General features: G+C 44.8%; 1 protein-coding gene across 5 annotated transcripts in view; it reads left to right on the forward strand.

Annotated features, from left to right (window-relative positions):
* Positions 1-25,090, forward strand: part of HMG20A (high mobility group 20A) — a 74,964-nt gene that overhangs the window by 18,162 nt on the left and 31,712 nt on the right. For 2 of the 5 annotated variants that reach the window (XM_075897381.1, XM_075897383.1), the window contains 2 exons: positions 2,377-2,419; positions 15,879-16,250. The exons of 1 other annotated variant lie outside the window; for it this stretch is intronic. The gene's annotated coding sequence lies outside the window, so the exon portion shown is untranslated. The remainder of the gene's footprint in view (positions 1-2,376; positions 2,420-15,878; positions 16,251-25,090) is intronic. 2 more of the 5 variants (XM_006126246.4, XM_075897380.1) reach the window with 1 other exon arrangement.

A 25,090-nucleotide genomic window follows, 5' to 3' on the forward strand; every position in this document is an offset into this window, starting at 1 on the left:
AATGGTTGATAGATCATCTATATGCAAATGATTGCAAAGTCCTTATCAGTGTTGTGGCAGTGATAAAATAGCATGCTGGCTTGTAAAATTTCTCTGGTAATTTCCAAAAGATTGGAAGGTCCTCAGTCCACAGTTCAAGATGTTTGTTTTAGTTGTAAATGCACAGTCCAGAGAATCAGAGCAGGAAAGATGTCGGTGCCTTTTTATATCCTCTGCCATGTGCATGGAAATGTACTGTCCCAAATAAAGCCCACAGCCACTATTCATGGAAAGTTACTGGCCCAAAGTGGAGTCCAGGGTCACATGAGTATCTAACAGGTCCTTACCTGATTTGCTGAATCACAGAAGAGTGGCTATTGGCCGGATACATTTTTTCAGTGGACCATTGTGAGAACTGGGAGTTCTTGATGGGCCATCAACATGTAAATTTTATCTAGGGGGTGTCATCCAGGAATGAAATACATGTTTAGATACAGGTACATAGCCAATATTCATAATTTTTATACAAAGACTAGATATGCATATAAACAGGATAATCATAAGTACCTTTCTATTGACACTTTACATGATACACTTTGTTATATATTTTCATAAATCTTACATAATGGTAACAGTAGTGATGAATGGTCACCTCTTTTATGCACAGCATCACAAAACCCCAGCATCACAATACAAAAAAACCTCAGAACTTTTTTTTTCTAAAATTATGATTTCAAAGCCAATGACATGATTTTGGTTTGGTGGAGGCTGACTTGTGATTTTTAAATGTTTGGGGCTGGCAATACTGAGGCCTCGGAGAATGAGGCCAGATGAAACATAAACTAAAGAAATAGCATTTTTACTTTCATCTATTGCTCTGTTTTTATGTAGGTATACAAGTTATTCTGAATCTGAACACCTTTATCCTGAATATAACATGAAAACTCTACTTTGTAGCTGAGTGGAGGCAGCGTGGATCCAGCAAGCTGTCTTGTTAGTCTCTGTGTGTGTGGTGTTCTGGGAGCAAACAAGCATTTTGTCATACCATGGAGCCTAAAATTCTGACTGTAAAAGTTCTGGATGCTGTGCTAGATTGCATTTGACACAATCTTCTTCTACCAGTGCTCTGACAGTTCCCCATTTTGCCTTATCCATCACTAAACAATTATATTTTGTGTTACTATATTTCTGTAAAATGATTTCTAAAAGGCACTAAGCATTAATACTGAAATCTAGAAGCACTAATAATGGCTTTTTGAATAATTATATTTGGTTGGTGTTGAGAAGGCAGGAAGAAACCATGACTCAGCTATGATCTCTGATCCTTCTTCATATTCTTGTAAATATTTTAAAGCCATAAATAGACTCCAGTACATACTGCTTATGTTTGAGGACAACCATCTTTAGTAAATAATATGGGGTTTAAAAATGTACTCAATAGTAGCCTGAAGTTCTGAGTACCATGAGCTATGGAAATACGTTTTGGGGTTTTTTTCCCCTCTAATTCACATCTTGAAATAATCTGGAAAACTGTACTGATCCTGAAAGCATTTTTACTGGTCCCCAGATATTTCTAGTCGCAAGGATTGATTTTGTTTGCTATATGGTCCAAAATTGAATGCAATTGTTCTGGACTAGTATTTTCAGACTGTTTTCTTTAAATCTTGAGAGTTTGGGTTTTTTTAATTTTAAAGTGAATTGTGTTGAATCAAGAGTAATACACAGAGGCTGAGGGTATTGTTGACCCTTTAAAAAAGGGTCTCTCTCCACTCATCTGAGGAAGGAGATTTTGCTCACATATATATGTATATTTTATTAGTCTCTAGTCTAAGGGTTCGTCTAGACTGGTACGGAAAAACTCTGCCGCTGACTATACAGCACCAAATTTGAAATAACTCACTATTCCAAAACACTCTTTAGTTCTTGTGGAATGAGGGTTACCGGGACATCAGAATAAGCCACCCATTATTTTAAAATCTATTTTGACATAACGGGCTACTTCAGTATTGCGGAATAACTATTGTGGGATACTTCCACAGTGTAGATGTACCTTAAGGTGCTACAGGGCTACTTTTTTTTTTAAAGTTACATACTAACATGGCTTCTGCTCACAAAATGCTTCTCAGAGAAGAACTTATATTTAATTTTCCTAGCTAGAGCTACTTCAAATAGTTTTTCTCGGTTTTGGAAAAAAAAATGTATTTTAAAAAAGCAGTTTGGAACAAACATTGAACTAATTCCTTATTAGCACTTTTAAAGCAGAATTTAGGCTATTTTATGACCTTGTCCAGCAAAAGTTTTATCAAGAAAACTATGAAAAGTATATAAGTTTATCAAAGCAGTTACAAAATATGTAGAAAATGACTGAGTTTACAGATTCTTTCAATTTGTTCCCAGAGCTCAGATGCCTCTACTGCTGTGAACTGGAAGAGCATTCATTGTAAGTATTGATATGCAAATAAACACAAAGTATTTAAAGTTTTATAATAGAGAGAGTGTGGGAGGCTAGAGGATATTACAAAGGCATAGAAAATGCCAGAACATTTCTAAAATTCTATCCATAGCTTTTAGGTTCATGTTTTAGTTATTTAGTATATGCTCTTGAAAATTAAACTGTATATTTTAAAAATATATTAATTCATGCAGCACTAATTTATCAGAGATTCATCTCTATTCTAAGGCCAGCAAAGTCTTCAGATAAGAATTTATAATTGCCTGTTTCTGTAGTCTTCTAAATTAAGATTTTAAAATGTAAAAGATGTATTGATCAGTAGTGCACCATATGCTTTTTCTTCAGATTTTGCAGATGTGGATCATTGAACTACATAGCCAATAAAAGCTTGGTATTGATGTTGGGATTAAGACTGTTAAAATGTGGTTAATTGACTAGTCCACTAGTCGATGGAATTTCCATAGACTAGTTGATAGGCACTTCTGCATTCGTCCTTGGAAATGTACAAGAGCCTCTACTGGGGCTCTTACACATTTCAAAGGAGGAATGTGGAAATCTGCGTACAGCCCAGGGCCAGCGTGAAGTCCTGCTGACTCCAGGCTGCACATGGCGTGCTTGCTTTGAAATGCACAAAAGTCCCCAACAGGGACTCTCATGCATTTCAAAGCCATGGAGCCCAGGGTCAGCAAGGGACTCACAGTGCCCCCACTGGCCCCGGGCTCCTCTGGGGAGTCCTGGATTCTGGGGAGTCCCCTTGCTTCTGGGGAAATGCCGTGGGGAGCCAGATGGGGAGACCCCAGCTGACCCTGGGCTCCATGGCTGCCACTTTGAAAGGTGCAGAGGCGGCATTTTAAAGGGGAAGCTTTGAAGGAGCCGCTGCCACTTTGAAGTACACCTTCCCCCTCCTTTGCTGCCTCTATCTCATAAAGGCAACAAAGGGGGGAGAGGGATTTCGACTAGTCGACTACACAAAATACTATCCGATAAGCAAATGCTTATCAGATAATCGACTAGTCCTTTACATCCTTAGTTGGGATAGGGTTGTTGTAACAATAACACCGGAAACACCTGTTAGCCTCTTATTCTTTAGCAGCCAGTTGAAGCACATGTGGGTGAAGGCACTCCATGCTCTCTCCTGTCGGCATAGTAAATCCACGTCTCTGAGAGGCAGTAACTATGTTGGTGGGAAAAGTTTTTCCTCCAACATAGTTCTGTTTACTCTGGTGGTTAGATCAGGTGTAACTTACATTGCTTGGGAGTAGTTTTATTTACACCCCCAAGTGACAAATCTACTATATATTTGAGAGAATTTATGTGTCTATGTCTCTGTTCATGCATCTGTTGGTGTGTGTGCCTGTCCAAGAACTCTAACTGTAAGAGCTAGGACCACCAAATTTGGGGTGCAGCTTCCTCTTGTCATAACTTAAACCAGTGCAAGGATTTGGTTGTTCCAGGAAGACGGGATGGTCTGAGACTGGGATTGCTTCTCATGCGGAAAAGAGATAGAATCACCAAGCTGGTGAAAAGGCAGCCCCGAGCCTCCCACCCCACAGGCACCCTTTAGAGGGGGCGAGGGAGGCTGTAGCTTCCCCCCATTTGTATAGGGACACATAAAACCATATAGAAAAGAGACAGAGTCACCAGGCAGGTGAAAGATGCTGGCTGAGGATGCATTCCCATCTCTGGTTCATATGGGGATATTGCTGACTGTTCTCCTTTGTCAGGAAGCCAGGGGAAAGTACACAGTTTGCTGCATTCCTCACTCTGGTTGAAGAGCGCAGGAAGCAGACAAACCTGGATCTTCCCCAGATGAGGGATGTGTACCTCTCCTACAGCTGTACCCACTGGAACTGCAGCAGCCATGGAGAGATGCTTTTCACCTGGCCCTAAGCTGCTGAGGTGAGAGAAGGACAGCCTGAATACTGAACCTCTCATCCTCAACCGCACCCCAAGCACTGATTTAAATGAAGAGAAACAAAAATTTAGTTAAGGGCCTGAGCAATGCCGGGTAATCTTCTAGTTACAGTGTACTGAAATAAGTGGTAGTGTCAGAGCTGGCCCGAGCCATTTGTGTGCTCCGGAAGCACGGTGCTGCCCCCGGGCGCCCTGCACATGCGCAGCCCCACCCCTGGTCAGCAGCGCATGCTCAGCCCTACCCCGGGACGCCCGGCGCATGCATGGCACCGCCCCGGGCGCACGGAGCATGTGCGGTGCCACCCCCACCCAGCCCGGCAGCCCCGCAGGTGACCCCTACAATGGGGCGCCCCGGGCGGTAGCCCGGTCAGCCCGTACCTTGGGCCAGCTCTGAGTAGTGTAGACTAGAGATGTAAAAAAATCGCAGTAACCAAGTACAGTAAAGTTTCAGTTATCCGACCTAAACGGGACTGGAGGATGGTCGGATAACTGGAAATGTCGAATAATAGGGACGGTGCTAGCTTGGGGTGGGGGCCTGGCGTGCTCTTGCCGAGGGGCGGGAGCAGAGCAGCATTGGCAGAAGCAGCGGCGGCTGAGGGGGGGCCCTCCCAGGCGGGCTCTGCTTTTTGTCTCGGGGGCGGTTGGCGCGTGTGCTGCTCCCTCCCCGGCGGATTCTGGATGCTGCATCCTCCTGAGGGGCCGCGTCCTCCCCCTTCCTCTTCCTCCCTCCTCCTCCAGGCCGCCCGGACATGCCCAAGGCCCCGGCGCTCCTGCCTCTCTTCAGTCCAGTGGTGGCCCCTCCCCTCGCCACACACTTCCCTTCCTGCCTCAGCCCGGACTCCCCGCTTGCTCTGGCTGGGAGCCGGGCTCACTCTGCAGGAGGGCAACTCCCTCCCTTCCACCCCTCTCCTCCCCCCCAGCCAGCAAAGTTTTGGGAGGAGTAAGCAGGTCCCAGGTTTTGGGAGCGGGGAGTGGATCCGGGCCAGCTTCTAAAAGCAGAGCCACTAATGCGGCAAGATAGCCAGGATCGGGCCAAGCATACCTGAACACCGGGCGAGCCTGCAGCGTGGGCATGAGCTGCCCCAGGCATGGGGTGGAGAGGTAAGGTTGCCGAGCCCGTACTGTGTGCCGCAGACCTGCCCAGCCCTGGAAAAAGGGAAAGCAAGGCCATTGTGGTATGAAGTGTCCCTGGAGCTCCTTGCTGTCACGGTGCTGGCGGCACCGTCAGATAAAACAGAAAGTCGGATAAGTGAAAGTTGGATAACCAGGACTTTACTGTAACAGTTAAAATTCCTGTTGGTTACACAGTTAATTGTTTTACCTAGTGAAGGCAGAGAAGGAAGGGAAGGATGGTGGAGGCTGAAGGGGTGCTTCCACGGCCGCTCCCAGGATGACTCTTTCTACCAGGATCGTTCCTGGGACACCGGCTGCTCCATGCTGCGGACCTTTTGCATGAGGCGGCAGCCAGCTCCCCAGGAGGAGTCAGAGTTTAACTGGTGTCAGCTTATCGTTTAACTGGTTAAACTCTTACATCTTCTGTTAACTAAGTGTTGTACAATAGTGGCACCGGGCAGCACAACTCTTGATGAAATCTGTTATATTTACTTTGCAAGTGTCTCAAAAACAAGGTGTGTAATTTGTCTGTTAACTGACCCAGTTGCATTTTACTAATTTGCTTATTTGACATAAATCCATTTCAGGGTTTTTAAAAAGGCACACAGAATATTTTCATCAATCGGAGGATTTTGTAGGCTAGGAAAAACTTGTTTTCTGGCAGCCTGAAACAAAAATGAAACATTTGCTAGAAATATATTTGGTGCTTGCCAGAATGGCAAAACACAGGGTCATCTCCTCAAAGGGATCCTGTGTTATACTGACAAAATATGACATATGACAATTACAAAATATAGAAGGAATGGAAGATGAATGAAAGCGATAATATGGTATTTTATTCAGTGATATATGCAGTACAGAGATTCCAGATTTGTTGTATCTTTTCTGCTAGGTGTCCTTGTTAAGAGAGAGGGAATAGGATTTGTAAGACTCCATTAAGTATGTTTTTGAGCTGGAACGCAGAGACACGGAGGTCAGGAACATGGTGGTATTTGCAGGCAAATACAGACAACAGGCAAGAGATTAAAGGGATGCAATTGATTTGCAATTGATTCTGTAGTTTCAGGTACTGTACTTGCCCCTTAAGGCTTTGAAATCACATTTTCTTATTTTATTCCAAAAGGTTTCTCTGTTACTGACCACTCTGGTCAGTATGAAAAGTAATGCAATCATAGGGCCTGACTGACAAGTGCTGTCAAACAGAAAAATACTCTCATCATTGTATTTCTAGCTGTTATTTGGAACAATACTAGCCTGATTTTTTTTCAATGCAAAAATGAAAATTCTGGTGTGTTTTTTTTTTAATTGGTATTATCTCAGCCATCACTAACTACCTCTTAGTCAAACTTCAGACCTGCATTTCCGAATTACCCGGTTTGAGGCTAGTGTGGCCTTTTGCTGTGGTACTAGAGTGGGAATCAGGCAAGTCACTTAGAATCATAGAATCCTAGGGCTGGAAGAGACCTCAGGAGGACATCGAGCCCCCGCTCCAAGCAGGACCAACCGTAACTAAATCATCCCAGCCAGGGCTTTGTCAAGCTGGGATGTAAAAACCTCTAGGGATGGAGATTCCACCCCCTTCCTGAGGGAGTTGGCAAATGTCATCGCAGAGCCTTTGGCCATTATTTTTGACAAAGCCCTGGTTGGGTTGATTTAGTTGGATTGGTCCTGCCTTGGATTGGTCCTGCCTTGATGACCTTCTGAGGTCTCTTCCAGCTCTATGATTCTGTGATTCCCTAGGTAACCCATTCCAATACTTCACCCTCCTAATGAAATAGTTTTTCCTAATATTCAACCTAGACCTCCGCCACTTCACTGCTCTGTGCCTCCATTTCCCCTTATATCCCATGTTTATCTAGATAGTCCCTGCCACACATAGTTTTTGTCTCTTACTTTGTTGTATATAGTACCTAGAACAATGGGTGCCCAGTTTCCATGGGAACTCCAAATACTCTGTGATATAAATAATACGTTTGCCATCTGAGACTGAAAATTAAAATGAGCCTCCCTTCTCACATTTCTTATAAATCTTACTAATCAAGAGAATACATGAAGTATTTGCCCATCCCAGTTGGCCTTCTCCTCTCCTCTCCCATATACAGACATTAATTTTGTGCTCTTTTTACGTTGTGAGGGGCAGAACATTCCTGCAATCACTGGTGTGATTTACAAATGTAACTACATTTGAGATCAAAGTTGTCCTTGGAAAAGTGACTTAAACTTTTCCACTAGCCTACCGTTTTGTGTAGCTCTGCAGGAGAAAAGATTACATTGTGGGTTTGGGAGGAAATTGCTGAGAGTTAGCTTCTATACCGTTAGTGTCACATGTCACTTTTTTGTAAGATGGCAGCTGCCAGCTAGAGTTTGCTTTTGGTATGCCATTTGTCCATTTCAGAGTTTTCAAGTGCTGTCTTTAAAAAAGTTTTGTAAAAGACAAATGCTTCTCACTGTGCAATTAAAACACAAAGCTGAGCATAATGGCCGATTAGTGTACAAAACGCAAGGCAAGGTCAGTGCCATAGTGAGAAGTCCAGCACTGGCCACAACAGTTGAGGAAAAGAAGGAAATCCTGAATTTCCTGCCATGGTGATGTCCCCAGATTTGATGCGAGGAAGGAAAGAGCTTGATTTTTTTTTCTATTTGGTTAGAAGGTTTCTAAACTGCAAAATGCACTCTCTTGCCCTTCTCTGACAAATATTTTTTTTCTCTTCTGCCCTCAAGACATCTGATAGATGGATTTTGGGTGGCATTCACTAGTCTATCCCTCCCTATCCTCACAACTTCTGTAAATAAAGGTTACTTTCCACCAATTCCATCTTTTTCTTTTTCCTTCCCCTTCCCTGTGTTGTCAACAAACATGCAATGTAAACACCTCAAGGTGCTTTGTTGCTGATTCTGACCTTCAGGAAGTGGCCCATAATTCTCAGTCAGCCACTCTTGTCAGCAGTTTGAACTCTGCTGTGCTGTAGCCAGGTGACCAGGTACCCACCCCACCCCTTTGCAAGCCCCCCAAAATGTTAATCCCATTTCATGCTGCCTGAGCACCTGTATACCCCTCCCCCTGTGTAGGGTTAGCCTAGCATGCAGTGATCTCATGGTGTCTTCCCAGATGCCTATCCCTTTGCATCAAAGACTCCCTGGCTTGGACTGCCATGGAGCTGTTGCATCTGATCAATGTATGAGGAGAGGAGTCTGTTCAGTCCCAGCTGCAAGTGATCTGTAAGAAGTGGAACACACACAGCCACATTTCTCAGTCCTTGTCTGAACGGGGTATTAGCGGGATACACTGCAGTGCAGAGCAAATATTAAAGAACTGAGACAAGCCTATCATAAGGCCCATAAAGTGAATCAGCACTCCAGTGCTTCACAGAAGACCAGCCACATCTGTATGGAGCCAGATGCTATCCTCAGTGGTGTCCCACCAAGAGTCCCATGGATATTTCAGAGGGGCTGGAGGCAGTACACGGAGGCCCTAACCCAGAGGATGACATTGTAGATGAAAAGGCGGAGGTAGCCAAGGACCAGGGACTTCCACCAGGTTGCCAAGTGTGTCTGGCAGCCAGGAATTGTTCTTTATTGCTGATGGACATAGCCAGTCAGAGCAGCTGCTTTCTGGGGTCCAGGAAGGAGGGGATGAGATGCAGGGTAAGTGGCTGTGGCTTGTGGAGTGCAGGGATGAGGGCATGGCAGAATGGGAAGCTGGCTGTGTTTCTGTGAGCTTCATGTATCCTTTTATAGCTAATCAATATAGCCAAGTAGGATGTTGATTCCCTGTCCCATGTGAATGATCTGATTTAACCAAGCAAGGATATTTTTAAAGCACGTTTTATCATGAGAAAGAAAACATTCATTTTAAATGTGAACTGAACTAACCTATTTTTTTAAGAGATAGACCATGTTACCATAGAGCAGGGGTGTCCAAACTTTTTTCAAAGAGGGCCAGATTTGAAGAAGTGAACATGCGTGAGGGCCGTCCCCGCACTCTCAGCCCCAAGGCGGAGGGCCCGTGGGGTCGGAGGCGGGCGGAGAACGCAGGGCACACCGGCCTCACGGCGGCCCGGGGGCAGGGCGAACCCGCAGCCGAGCGGGGGAGCGGGGCTGCGGACGTGCCCTACAGGGCAGGCTCTAGGACCACGGAGGCCATGGGCGGCGGCGCGGCCGGAAGCGGCGCGCTGGGCGCGCCAGTTCAAAAGAGCGCCGGGGAGCCAGGAGAGGGGGAGGATGTGGGGGCCGTATTAAACCGGAACATGGCCCGCAATTGGCCCGCGGGCCGGACTTTGGACATGCCTGCCATAGAGTATCAGAATGCAGTGCACATATTTTGTCTTGAGTTAAATATGGATGACCCTTTCTAAAGGTCAGGAAACTGTTACAAGGGGTAGGAGTCTGCTCTGGTGGGAGCCAGTAAAGACTTGGAAAACCAAACCTCTTTCATCAGAATGTCAAGTTTCACCCCCAGTCACCCCAGGAAGTCTATAAATTAATTACTCATTGCCGGTAACGTGCTTTTTAATAAAAAAAAAAATGAATCCTTACTATTTTTACAACTTGATGTTGACTCAAACTGTTTTGGAGTTGTAACTATAGCTTCTCCTCCTCCCCCGTTTGGGAAACTCAGGAAGTCTAGAAGGGACTACAACCAGACAACCTTGAAGAAGGAAGGAAAAAAGGGGGGAGATGTGTGCTGATGGCTTCCCCCACAGTCCAGACTCATCTAACACCTTTGCCTGTGCCTCTAGCTTCCCTCCAGAGTCCAGCCACTGGAAGGAGGGAAAATGTTTCCTAGTCTTTTGTCTATAAAGGTCTCATCTATTATATATTTTAAAGAGTTTGTTTGTTTTGTAGATATGTTTGTGCAAAATAAAGTCATACTTTGCGATTACCTACAGACACCAAATTTTGCATAAACAATCGTGCCACTTAAATTAGCTGAATGCACTACTTTTTTACATCGGAGTATGCTAGATGAAATATTTAAATAATTATTTTTCTTTTTCTTTGGAAAAGTCATTACTTTTATGATTAGAGTTCATAAAAAATTGTTGCTAACAAAATGAAAATTGAGTTGACTGATCAACTGTCATGTTAGTACAAAGAACATTTTTACTGTTACAAATCACAAAATAATTCAAATTAGTTACAGAAAGAGTAATGGAAGCTTTACAAGTTTCTGATTTAAATTTACTATATATGGTTACTATTCAATAAAATTAATAATGTTTGAAGTTGAAATCTTACAAATTTAAAACTTTTCTTTTGCTTCCCTTTTGCAAGCACATTAATACACACATTCTACTACATATATTTAATTTATTGAACTTCCCTGTAAGTGTAATCTATGCAAAATGACTTTGCCCAGTTTGACAGGCCTCACCTGCTAGTATTCCTTATTTCCATCTTCCCAGTCTCTAGGAGAAGTTTCTACAAAGCACTGTGTTAGTAGATTTGCTAAGGATCTTACTGTTTCCGTTCCAGCTTTCCACTTGAAACACCAGTGATCAAAAGTCTGTTACAAAGCCCTGGCTGTTAGGTGATATGTATGAAATGAATTGGTGACCTCACTCTAGCAACTGAATGGGTGTTCACACCAAAAAGAATTAAGGATAGTTTTGTATTTAAAGCTTGTGATTGCATGTCAAGACATTTTGTATTTCAAGGTTGTGATGGCATGTCCATACCCAACTCTGCTAGCCAGCTTCCTGTGTGATCATAGAGAAGCCATTTTGCATCAGCAGGGATGGTTCTGATCAGAATACTTACATTTAGATGATAAATAGGGATTTAGGCACTCGGGTGTGATATTCTGTCAAAAGCTTCATCTGAGAGACCTGAGCTGAAAGGGTTCTCTCTAAAGCAGGGGTGGGGAACCTAAGGCTCATGGGCCAGATACAGCCCCCCAAAGCACGGGGCTGCCCCCAGCATTATGTAGCCTGTGTTGGTGCTTGGGTTTTTTTTTCTTTTTTGCTTCTCATTTCTATGGCTCAGCAGCCCCTGACCCAAAAAAGGTTCCCCACCCCTGCTCTAAAGGCTTCTCTATACTCAGTACACTACAGTGACAGAGCTGCACCGCTTGTTTGTTTGTTTGTTTGTTTGTTTGTTTGTTTGTTTGTTTGTTTGTTTGTTTGTTTGTTTGTTTGAAGGTAAATGCTGCCTACTTTTCCCTGCCACATAAATAATTCACTTCCCTAAGAAGCACTAGGTGATGGAACTTTAACCTAGTGCTGCCTGCACCAAAGATTGGATCGGCTTAGCTGCTTAAATCTACTCCTTTGCCATGTTTACTGGTTCTCAGCAATAATGCTGAGCCTGGTGTTCACAGAGAGGAAAGTGACACACACTTGTGAGGAAATTGCATAATATGCCACATCTGTGCTTAAGGAAAGATTTATTTAATCCACCACATAGTCTTCTGCCCTTACGACACCAACTGTGGATAAGTTTACTGGATGAAGGATTTCCTGTAGAGGATGCGTGACAAGCTTCCTGGTTCACAGAGAAAGTCAAATAATTATCCTGTCTCAGACCCCACTCAGCAGCAACCTAGATTTGATATACCACAAAGACAATAGAGCCTTTTGAGCTGGTTTCATATTCAGCATAGAATTTGTGCTGCAGCAGAATTTCAATAGCCTTTTAGAGACAGTCCACTACGTCAGTGCCACAAACTATGATCCATAATGTTGAGGACTGCAAAATGACGCCACTTCCTGGAGGTCTTCGTGCCTTGAACATCATTGATAAGAATGCTGGGCTTGGCTTGACTGGACTGTATATGCCAAATAAATTAATTAATTAAATAAAATATATCTCTCAGAGGGTGTGGATTTTTCACATCCGCAAGTGATTCACCTAGCTTGACCTAAGTTTTTAGCATAGATCAGTACTAAGACATTGAGACCTATTGTTGGGCCACTGACCTTTATACTGCTTCTGACAACTGTTCAGTGCTTGTTCTGCTGCTACTAAACTACTTTAGCTTCCTGATCTGTCAATTTGCTACACATCACAAGCAATATAATTGGTTAAAGGAGGTTGGGGGAGAAATGATCAAGTTGGGTGTCATTGTGTACCTAAGTTTTCCACAGTTCATAGAATCATAGAATAATAGGACTGGAAGGGACCTCGAGAGGTCATCGAGTCCAGCCCCCGCCCTCAAGGCAGGACCAAGCTCCGTCTACACCATCCCTGACAGATGTCTATCTAACCTGTTCTTAAATATCTTCAGAGAGGGAGATTCCACCACCTCCCTTGGCAATTTATTCCAATATTTGACCACCCTGACAGTTAGGAATTTTTGTCCAATCTAAACCTCCCCTGCTGCACTTTAAGCCCATTACTCCTTGTCCTGTCCTCAGAAACCAAGAGGAACAAATTTTCTCCTTCCTCCTTGTGACACCCTTTTAGATATTTGAAAACGGCTATCATGTCCCCCCTTAATCTTCTTTTTTCCAAACTAAAAAAGCCCAGTTCGTGAAGCCTGGCTTCATAGGTCATGTTCTCTAAACCTTTAATCATTCTTGTCGCTCTTCTCTGTAACCTTTCCAATTTCTCCACTTCTTTCTTGAAATGTGGTGCCCAGAACTGGACACAGTACTCCAGCTGAGGCCTAACTAGTGCAGAGGAGAGCGGCAGAATGCCTTAAAGTCTTTTAAGTTGAATATAATGTCCTGTGTATGTGTGTATATTTATCTATCTGTATATACATATTTTTGTACAGTCACTTTGCACGTGTAACAAATATCAGAAGAGTAGCTGTCTTAGTCTGTATCTGCAAAAACAATGGGTCCTCAGCAGCACCTTAAAGACTAACTTTTATTTGGGCATAAGCTTTCGTCAACACTCACAAAAACCCACTTCATCAGATGCATGTGAGTCTTTGCTGACAAAAGCATATGCCTAAATAAATGTTAGTCTTTTAAGTGCCACAGGACTCCGCATTGTTCTTACACTGTAGTTAGTGCATGCCTAAACTCTCTCAAAATCTGTCTGTTTTGTTAATATAGATTCAAGCATTCTCAGTAGATTTCACTTAGTACAAGGACAACAGCAGACATGAGAAAAAAGAATGTATGTGAAAACTGGCATTGCTTAAGTTCATAAAGATTAATAGTTTCTGACATCTAAAAGAATGAGTAGCTTTCTTAGTGTGAGAATCTTCCTCTTCCCACATTTCGTTTCCTTTAACCTTCTGCCCTGACATACATACTAGTGTATTAAAATATCTAGTTCCAAGCTGTGTTGGCTGCTTTTCTTGGTCAAGGGAGATGCTTTTCTGTTGGGTCAGTGGTGAATCACCCCTTGTATTGCCATTGCTTTTTCACATTCTAGTCTCTGGTCTCTCATCCAGAGTATTCATCCCTCTTTGGTAAAATGATCACTAATGACTCATCTTGTTGGGTATGTCTCTGGCTTCATGTAGCCTTCTTTGGCTCCTAGCTATCATCTTTAAGAGTTTCCTTTCATAGAATCCAAGTGAGTTGGGAGCTTACTTCTGCCATAGATTTTTTTCCCCCCTGGAAATCAGAGTACAGCTTTATGGGAGAAAAAGCCCTACAAAATATTATTTTAAAATCACTTTAAATTTCTCAGTCTGTGCAGGTGTTTTTATTTTTAAATTATTTTCTCTTCAAATGTATAATTTGTTACTCATTAACCAGTTAGAATTATCTAACATTCTTAATTGCTCATATCATGTAGCATTTCAAGTCACCAAGCCACTTTACACACATTTAATTAATCCTTGCAACACTAGAATGTTGCTAGTAAGTTTAGATCTGAGCAAACAGCATGAAAAAACTTTAGAGATCATTCATTTACATTTTTTAATGAATTGCTATACTCATGGCCATTTTGTGTTTGCATTCCACCAGCATTAAAATGACTTACTAGCACCAATGCTCACAGACACTGAATCTAAATTTGACTAAAAATGGCTGTGCATAAATTCAGCTGGGAACTTACAATATCAAATGATTTATCTGATCATTCAAAATTAATCATAGTTTACCAGAGACCTGTTTGTGATCGCATTTGTTTATTTTTGTAAAAAAAAATGAGAATCCTTTGTGCTCAGTAAAGAATTTGGATGCTGCAGGAGAATATTTAAGGTCTATCTTTAGTTTATAATACACAATTTTAAAAAAAAATTACACAAAAAGAAAATGTCACATACTAGAACAGGAGTCAAATTTAGAAGTTAAGAGAGAAATGCCTAAAAAATAATAGTCAGTAGCAGTGATGGCCAGAGCCTGGGCCCTTTAAATTGCTCCTGGAGCACTGCACCGTGTTCAGCTCTGAGGGTGCACAGTGCGGAGGACTGAATGCCCCACCCCTTTCAGAAGTATGGTTTCCTCCCTCCCACCCTCCTTGCCCATGGGCCCGCAGAGGCTGTTGGCTCCCTTGGTCAGGACATTATCAATCAACTGTTCTCAAATCTGAATTTTGTGCCCTGTTCTCTTTTTTCTGAGAGAGTTTACTTTATTAATCTTTGGGCAAAGTGCTAAGTCTTCTCTCTCACATGTCTGAAATGGCAAAGTTGAGCAAAGAACTGTTTTGTTTAAGGGAATATCCTTTCTGACTATTTTTGTGAGAGACAGACAGGGAAATGGACAAAAATATGTGTAGTGTTAGAATTTGTATATTCCTGAGATGTTAGGACACATTCTATAACCACAGAATGCACTTAAGTGGGAGTAGTAATCTGTGGATCTGAAAACATTAGAATTGTGTAAATGTTTAGCAATTGTTACTGAAGGCCTGAGGTATTAATGGCATTGTTGGAATTTCATGCAGGGATCCAGATAACTATCTGTAGAACTCTTAAGGTTTACATTTCTCCCCATCTTATGCTGCAGTCAGGTTGCTTAGAAACAGTCAGCTAGTGTCTTTTCTGCAATTTAGGCATTGGTATGATCTTCTTGGCCATCAGTAATAAATATTTTTATTGCTATATTCATCATTAGGGTTGGGCAAAGGGATCTTCCCTAATTTAGGCTTTTCGTACTGATCTTCTAGAATCCTTAGATTTTCCTCTAAAGTGCTATGTATATAAACAAATAAAATCACATATGCAGCTAAGTATGCTAGTCAACGTGCTTTTCCTCCATCAAATTGGAGCAATCTGTTGCTTTTACAGGAGTCTGCATTTTCTCATTTGGATAAAAGCAGAATGGTTCAATCTGAAATTTACCTGTTTACACCTCTGCTGGCTTTCTGTTATAACATGATTGGATACATGATGCCAGAGGGAATCATGATATTTCTGCTTTGTCTGTGCTGAAGTACAGATCCTTTGATTTTCATTTACTGTTTTTTGGTTTTTTACATTGTGAAATGATTTTTATTCACTTATAAAACTCCAGTGCACTGTGCTCTCCTCAGAGAGAGGAACTTATTTCTTTACCCATTCTCTTTTGTGCAGCACATTTCAGAGCTGGCTGCCTGGCAAAGACAGACACAAGACACTTGAAACAAAGTGTGGAAGGAGTTTTCAACTGGAACACGTCGTCAAAATGGAACCGTAGAACTCAGCACTGGTGACTGGACTGTTAAAAGTCTAGTTGGCGTGGGACTGAGTGGCTCCTGGGAAGTGGCCAGCGTGTTTCTCCACCTCCTAGGTGGGAAGAGCTCCACACTCTGCCTCCACGTCAAGTGCCAACACCATAGCTCCCATTAGCCAGGAATCAAAGCCAATGGGAGCTGCGGGAGTGGTACAAGTGGGCAAGGGCAGCACACAGCGTTCCCAAGTGGCACCTCTACTGAGGAGCCAGTGACTTCCTGGGAGCTGCCTGAGGTAAGCACAGCCCAGAGCATGCACCCCAGCTCCCTGTCCCAGCCCAAACCCCCTCCAACTCTCTGAAGCCATTGGCCCCAGTAAGGGGGTCCTTCCCGCACCCCAAACTCCTTCCCCAGCCCTGAGACTCCTTCCTTACCCAGACTCTTTCCCAGAGCCCACAACACCTCCCACATCTCAATTCCTCAGACCCAGCCCCTCTCCTGCACCCTGAAACCCTCATTTCTGGCCTCACGCTGAAGCCTGCACCCCAACCTACTGCCCTAGTCCAGTGAAAATGAGTAAGCAAGTGAGTAAAGGCAGAGGAGAGCAAGTGATGGAGGGAATTGGGGCAAGGCATGGGTTTTCCATTTTGTGTGATTAGAAATGTTACAACCCTGTTCATCCATCCAAAAGCCTTTTGTGCTTAGATGTGGCAAAGCTAGGGATGGGCAAAATATGGCCTGCGGGCCACATCTGGCCTGTCAAGCCGCCAGATCTGGCCCACAGCCCAGAGGGAACCTCAGCCAGGGTTCCTGAATGCCTTTCCCCTGCACACTGCTCTGAATGATGTGAGCATGAGGGGTGAGGAAGAGAGGCTCCACACTCTGCCCCTACCCATAGCACAATCTCTTTGGGTCAATGGGAACTGCCTGTTTTAAGGCCAGGCAGCACACAAAGTATCCCTACCCCTCCAGGCTTGCAGCATTCAGACCTGCACATGGCCCTACAGCCAGCTGCTTTGAATGGGGGGCAGGGAGCCTGGCTGAGGAACTTGTTGAGCTGCTGGCTGGGAGCTACCCAGGTGAGTGCCTTCCAGCCAGAGCCTGCCTCTGGCACCCCAGCCCCTCCTTGTCCCCGACCTTCTGCCCCCCTCGTGCATCCCTACCCCTTCACAGACCTTACACCCTAATCCCCTGCACCCCCTCCTACGCCCTTGCCCCAGGTCACAACCCTCCTTCACCCAAACTCCTTCCCAGATCCAACACTGCCTCCTGCACCCCAGTCCCTTAACCCAAGCTTCCTTCTGCACCCAACCTCTTTCCCAGATTCTCTCATCTTCGTGGAACAGTGCAGCCCTTGACCGCTTATCAAATTCTTAGTGTCATCCCCCATCAAAAATTAGTGCCCACCCCTGGGCAAAGCAATACCAAATGTTCATTTATGACATTCAGCTGTGTTGACAGGTACAGAGTTTTCCAACTATACAGAAGTATTTGAACTTAATCTTCTAATTAAAATGTCACCTTTTTCTTGTATTTGGGGACTCTTGCTTGCTCAGATTGTTTTTCTTTCATGTGTTCGATATGATTTTGAGTCAATAAACTTATGGGCTGAGGTATTATTTTATTTTTTCTCTATTCCTGACCTAGGCTTAGGAAACAACAACATATCCTGGCTAACGCTACTGAGACATTTATTGCAGGCACTGGATATATTTTCTCACTTGCAAGTTCTATCACCATTTATTAATAAAAAGGGATACATCGTGTGCTCTATCCAGATGGACATCTGGATGGATTAGTGTGGTTGGCTGCAGTCCTGTAAATAATGTAATTGTTTTTAGACAAATTGGCTATAATTGATTTACTGTGTATGTACTTTAAGTAGATATCTAATGATTTCACAGTTTCATACTAAATAGACTTAGAAATCTGCTTTAAAAATTATTATTTGGCCTGAAGCTGAATATTACTGCCCCATAGGAGGGTGCCTGGAATGAAACAAAATGCCACCATGCTGCTGTTTATGGAAAAGTCAGTCAACCAGTGCAGTTCATGGCCTCATTCACTCTTACTTCTAGTGCACTGGGATGACTAGCTGCAGTTTACTCTAGATCAGAATTTGGATTATATAGTGATATTCATTGTTCTATAACCACTACTTATTAACTTTTCCATTCTTTTGTCTAAGTACGTGATCCTTCCTGATTTTATTAGGGAATTTTCCTTCATTCAGATCACAGGCTGCTATTACAGCAATTAATGCTGTGACAAGACAAACAGAATAAGAAGAAAGGAAAAAGGAAAATATAGCTGAACTCTGTCTCTTGAGGGCCATTCATTTCCTTTATTCTTTGTCTCTCTCCTTTCTCATCCTGTCCATCAATCTAGACAGCTGGTCTCTCAGACGTTCAGAGGATTGTCAAATCCAGTTAGTTCTTCCTTCCTTTACTCAGTAACAGCATCAAAACATTACATAAATGATTCTGAAGTTCTAGAACATGAAGTACAAGTCTTTTGCTGAATGTGAAGGAAAAATGTCTGGAGTTGGGGCTGGAAGAGCCATGCGTATGGCAGCAGATTGCAGCTCCGGCTCAGGCCGGAATAGCTGCATGGCGGGGGGCAGGAGGAGAGCACGTGCACACCTCCAACCGCAGTGTCCCCTGCCCGCATGGCTGATTTTGCTGGTGGCGGTGGCAGGAAGAGGTGGATTAGGAGGCACCTCCATCCCTCCCACCCAGGTAAGATGGTGGCCTGTCTGGGGCGCTACACCACCCCCTTCGCCCCCCCCAATCCCTCCCTGACCTCTACGCATGAGGGCAAGCTTGGGGATGGAGGGGGCATGCCACCAATGTCCATTTCCCCTGCCCACGTGGCAGTGGTGACCACACTTCCTAGAGGGGGCAGCCTCACTCTGGGGAGCATGGGGGTGAGGTTGGGGCAAAGGGGTGTTGAGTGAGGTTAAAGCAGGGTGGGCAAAGGGCCCTCCACAGGCTGGATCTGGCCTGCCAAGTCAGTGGATCCAGCCCGCAGCCACCCTGACACTCCCCCACTTCAAGCCCCAATTGAGAGGCAGCAAGGGGAGGACAGGAGAGACCCTGGAGGTTTTTCGCCTTCCTCTATAGCATGGGGTTCAGATCACAGCTGGAGGATTCTCTGCATCTTGTGGTCTTCAAAGTATTTGAAGGCTTCAATATCTGAGATATCGGCGAGAGGATTATTCTGGGAGGGGTGGGTGAGATTCTGTGGCCTGCACTGTGCAGGGGGTCAGACTAGATGATCATAATGGTCCCTTCTGACCTTAAAGTCTATGAGACAGGAGCCAGTGCTGGGAGGAGCTGGCTTAATACAGTAAAACTCCATTGGTCCGGCATCCAATGCTCCGGTACTCCTGATGGTCCGGCACCATCAGCAACCCGGAAGTGATCTGGCTGCCGGACAATTGGAGCTGTTCTGTGCCCGGCTTCCCCGATTTAGCCGCTGCTGAAACTGACCAGCAGCTGAATTGGGAAAGGCGGGGGCAGAGCAGCTGGGGTGCTGCCAGGTTGGTCCTATAGTGCTGCCCCTCGGGGCTGTGGGACCAACCCGGCAGCACCCCAGCTGCTCTGCCCCAGGCATCCCAGATTCAGCCGCTGCTGAAACTGACTAGCAGTAGCTCAATCGGGGATGCCTGCGGCAGAACCGGACTATCGGAATGGGGGGATATGAGGGGTCTGGGGTGGCATCCCCTCCACCCCACCCCAGACCCCTCATAGCCCCCCCCTTCCGATAGTCCAGCATATCTGATAATCCGGCACCCCCTGGGTCCTAAAGGTGCCGGATTATCGGAAATGAAGGAGGTAACCTAGTGACAGATGATGTGGGGAAAGCTGAAGTATTCAATGCTTTCTTTGCCTCTGTATTCACGGACAAGGTTGGCTAAGTGACACAAGATGGACAACCAGTGGTCGGTAAAGAACAGGTTAGGAACTATTTAGAAAAGCTAAACATACACAAATCCATGGGTCTGGACTTAATGCATCTGAGGGTAATGAAGGAGTTGGCAAATGTCATTGAGGAGCCTTTGACTATTATCTTTGAAAAGTCGTGGAGATCGGGAGAAATCCCGGATGATTGGAAAAAGGCAAATGTAGTGCCCATCTTCAAAAAAGGGAAAAAGGACGATTCAGGGAACTATAAGCCAGTCAGTCTTACCTCGATTCCTGGAAAAATCATGGAAGGGATCATTAAGGAATCCATTTTGAGGCACTTGGACGAGAGGAAAGTGATTAGGAATAGTCAGCATGGATTCAAAAAGGGCAAGTCGTGCCTGACCAATCTGATTAGCTTCTATGATGAAGTAACTGGCTCGGTGGACGTGGGAAAGTCAGTGGATGCGATATACCTTGACTTTAGCAAGGCTTTTGATACGGTCTCCCACAATATTCTTGCCAGCAAGTTAAGGGAATGTGGATTGGATAAATGGACGGAAAGATGGCTAAAGGGCCAGGCCCAGCAGGTAGTGATCAACAGCTCGATGTCAGGATGGCGGTCAGTTTCTAGCGGAGTGCCCCAAGGTTCGGTTCTAGGGCCGGTTTTGTTCAATATCTTTATTAATGACCTGGATGAGGGGATGGATTGCACCCTCAGCAAGTCTGCAGATGACACTAAGCTAGGGGGAGAGGTAGATACGCTTGAGGGCAGAGATAGGGTCCAGATTGGAGGATTGGGCCACAAGAAATCTGATGAGGTTCAACAAGGACAAGTGTAGAGTCCTGCACTTGGGACGGAAGAATCCCAAGCATTGTTACAAGCTGGGGACCAACCAGTTAAGTAGTAGTTCTGTAGAAAAGGACCTGGGGGTTACAGTGGATGAGAAGCTAGATATGAGTCAACAGTGTGCCCTTGTAGCCAAGAAGGCTAATGGCATATTAGGTTGCATTAAGAGGAGCATTGCCAGCAGATCCAGAGATGTCATTATTCCCCTTTATTCGGCTCTGGTGAGGCCACATCTGGAGTATTGTGTCAAGTTCTGGGCCCTCCACTATAAAAAGGATGTGGACGCATTGGAGAGGGTCCAGTGGAGGGCAACCAAAATGATTAGGGGGCTGGAGCATATGACTTATGAGGAGAGGCTGAGGGAGTTGGGTCTATTTAGTCTGCAGAAGCGAAGAGTGAGGGGGGATTTGATAGCAGCCTTCCACTTCCAAAGAGGTTCCAAAGAGGATGGAGAGAGGCTGTTTTCAGTAGTGACAGATGGCAGAACAAGGAGCAATGGTCTCAAGTTGTGGTGGGAAAGGTCCAGGTTGGATATTAGGAAAAACTATTTCCCTAGGAGGGTAGTGAAATACAGGAATGGGTTACCTAGGGAAGTAGTGGAGTCTCCATCCCTAGAGGTGTTTAAGTCTCGGCTTGACAAAGCCCTGGCTGGGTTGCTTTAATTGGGATTTGTCCTGCCTAGAGCAGGGGGCTGGACTTGATGACCTTCTGAGGTCTCTTCCAGCTCTGTGGTTCTAAGTTTAGTGTAGCCAGTTTCCCCCAGCACCGGCTCTGTGGTTCCGTCTTCTCCCTAACCACTTGCTGCCTCTACTAGAGCAGCGGCGCGGGGGATAGGGGAGGCTGCTGCAAAGCAGCCTCTACCCGCGGTGGGCCGAGAGCCCTGGCTGCTGCGAACAGGGCCTGGTGCCGGAGCAGCCTCTGCTCACGGTGGTCAGAGCTGGCTGAAGGCAGGGCCTGCTCCAGCAGCAGCAAACAGTAGCTGCTGGACTCAGCATGAGTATGAACGAGCGGGCTAGTCCCCCTCTCTTGTGGTTTCCCACTCACGTTCCTAATTGGCCCTCTGCTCAGAGTTTTTCACAGGCCACCGTGCCTCTTCGGCAGTCTTTTAGAGTCTCGGCCTCCAATAGCTCGTACACTGGCACCCGCCCTTGGCAGTCAGGGTAAGGGGGCCCAGACCCGCCCTCTCTCATGGGTCGCAGCCGGCCCTAAGGACAGGCATAGACAAGTTTCTGTCCGGCTGACAGGGATTCCTGCCATAACTCATCAGACAGCAGGCTTTAGCAGGGAAGCCCCGCTCTGGGCTACTTCCTACCCTGGCTCTAGCTGGGGGAAGTCCGCACTGCTCCCGGCCGTCTCCTTGACCAGAGCAGACTGCTCACCGAAGCCAGCTGAGCCCTGCTGCTCTTCCTTCCACTCGCTCTTGGTGACTGTCCTCTCTCTCCTCCTTCGTCTCCTCTCTGCTCCTGTGTCCATTTCTCTTTCGTACCTCCCGCCTTGTCTCTCCTGCCCCACCCCTCCCTGTGATGTCACCGCTATGTGCCCCGGCCTCTCCGCCCCTCTTATGTCATTCCTGGCACACTCTTTACACACCCAAGGCGTCCTGCTCCGGTTCATGGCGCCGCCCAGCTGTGCAGCAGCACGCGAACACACAGTGCAAGTGGCAATATGGGCTCCACGCTCCCCGCGGAGCGCGGCAACAGGGGCGTTCAGACCCCGTCACAGTGAGCCAGGACCAAGCAGTCCCAGCTCATTCTGGTCCAGAACGCTGTGCCTCTGCTGGTGGCTCTTACTACATTTAAAATGCAGAGCTGCAGCATTTGTGGCTCCCGGAGGCAGCAGAAGTCGACTCCTGGACTTACCCCAGCTGTAGCTTTGCAGAGCGGTCCTTATTGATTAATCGTGTGTATTGACTACATTATTAGTCAGATAACTGCAGTTTAACATCCCTAGTACTAATCTGAACAATCTCAGAAAGAATTCAAGTTAGCACTAGCATTTTTCTGCATAGCTTCTGTAAGCTCAACAGTAATAGACCTAGCTCTTTGCTGTTGTATTATACAATAACTGTCTCCTGAGAATCCAGCATAAATTGCCATAAATGTATGGATAGTAAAGGGGACACTAAACATCAGAAATTTAAGATATGGAAATGAAATAGCAGAATTCAGAGCAGAGATAAGGTGACTGTTGTACTGATTTTTTCCAACAAATACAGGATTGGGGGAGGGCGGTTAAATACCAAAAAGGATAAAAAAATGTGTAATGTGAGTATAGAGGTGGGGGAGAATTCAATATAACTGTAGTTCATCAGAGTCTCAGATGAGGGGCCATTCTCTGGGTTTGAAGTTGCTGTAGGGGAAATATGTGGGTATAGAGAGGAAGTGGTAATGAAAAATAATATCTAAGAGTGGGGTCGTGGAACCTGTTTTGGATAGTTCAAAAGATTTATGGCGGAGGACCCAGTCCATCTGTTTGCGACATAATCTGCCAGAGCAAATGCAAAATTCTGGCTATTTCAGGGATAGCAAAATAGCTGGTGGAGGTGGGTGTGTGTGTTTTTTTTCTGAAAGTGATACAAACAATTTAAAAGTTGCAAAATAGCCCAATAAGAAGGGAAAGTATTGTTTAGGTGTTAACATTACTTCCAATTTTAATTCTAGAAGTATAGTAGTGTTTTGGGGGGAGGATGGTGGGATAGGCTTGTATGTAAAAGCTGCTGCTGCTGCTGTGTAACTGAATGTTTAACTTTGTCAACGGATTTAAAAAATATTTTAAATGACTTGACAAATGCCCTTGGTTACATTTTGTGTGCATTTTCTAACCTATTGCTTTGTTCAGAGTGCACACTAATATTTAAACATAGACTGTTCATAGTGTGGTTTTGTAACTTGTTCCTGACACTCTTTCATCTATACCAGTTTACAACAAACATTGTTTTGAGTTGTGTCTATGCTGCAGCCTTTCTACCTCACAGCTGACATTGTTTGTGTGTCCACATCTACAGTATCACTTTGGAACAGAGCATTCTTGGATACTCCAAGTAGCTATCTCATGGCCTTCACAGCAGATGGAATGCAAGGGGTTACATAAATAGAGTAATGGCTTCCATATGTGGTGGCAATATGTCTTGAAATCTCCATCTGCCTGGAGGTGCAGCATTGGGCAGACTGTGTATGTGGGTATACTAGGGAATTAGCTGCTCTGCAGTAAATAGGTATGCTGAACTATTCAGAAGAAAATGGCCATGTGATAACAATATATAATGCTGGCAAGGATGAAACACTATTAGCTGCTGCATTTGTTAACTAAGTATTGACTGTGGAGAATATGACAACAAACTTATGCTTGGAGCAGACAATACCACTGACTGTTTACAGTCTTGGTTAAATGGTGTAGCTGTGGTTACCTACAATGCAGGGTGTCTTTGGTGACTCCTTACTGCCCATGGTAACAAAAGCACAAGCAGCTCATTAGCTGTGATGTTGGTGGCATTCAACCCTCTGTGTCTGAACAGATACGGCAAATTGTAACTAACTGGCTTCTGATTAACTAGTAGTCAATCCAGATCAAACACACAGAAGGAAGTTAAAAAGAGCTTGGAGGAGTAAAATGCGGCTGCAATGTTGGCATGACTTTGTGACTACAGCTGCAGAGGTTCATACAACTGGCATCTCTTTTGTACGTTCCTGTGGAGATTTCCGGTATCTGATTGGGCTGAATGAATGGCCCACAATTGTACTTGCTAAGAGACAATCTTATCTTGTGGCTGCTCCTGCTGGACCAAAACAGCTGGGAAGAACAAGTTGACAGCCCCATCAGCACAGAGGGAATTGTGGCAGGGACAGAAAGTGAGGGCTCCATTACTGGCCTATGCTCCCTCCAGATACCCATCATAAGTCTCAATGGATAGGTGGCTAGAGACACCATCCAGAGTCCATCCATCCCAGCCATAGCTGACAAGTTACTCTATGTCCTACTCTCACATTGCTCAGGGAAGGCTACTATGTTACCCAGGAATTGAAACTTAGGATTTTATACAAAGAAGTTTAAAAACATGCATATTAGCCCATCAAATAACATGCATGGAAACACATGGAAAAAGATCCTGCATTTATTCTTTTGTGTTGTTGAATGTGAAGGGGACTTTCCTCTTCCCCATCTTTAGCATCCCTCTCCTTACTACTCTCATGCACAATTCTGTTTCTCTCCCATTCTGCTCCATGCCCTGGTAATGTATCAAAGGAGATCCAGTGGTACATCTATTAAGAGAAGCATCTGTACTACCTGTAGGACTCTTCTTGTCCATGAAGGATGCAAATGTAATCCTAGAAGTCAGTGGAAGAGACACCATGGCATTTCTTGCATGTAGTGGGGATTTGT

This window comes from Pelodiscus sinensis, chromosome 14 (genome assembly GCF_049634645.1).
Source record: "Pelodiscus sinensis isolate JC-2024 chromosome 14, ASM4963464v1, whole genome shotgun sequence".
Taxonomy (NCBI): Eukaryota; Metazoa; Chordata; order Testudines; family Trionychidae; genus Pelodiscus; species Pelodiscus sinensis.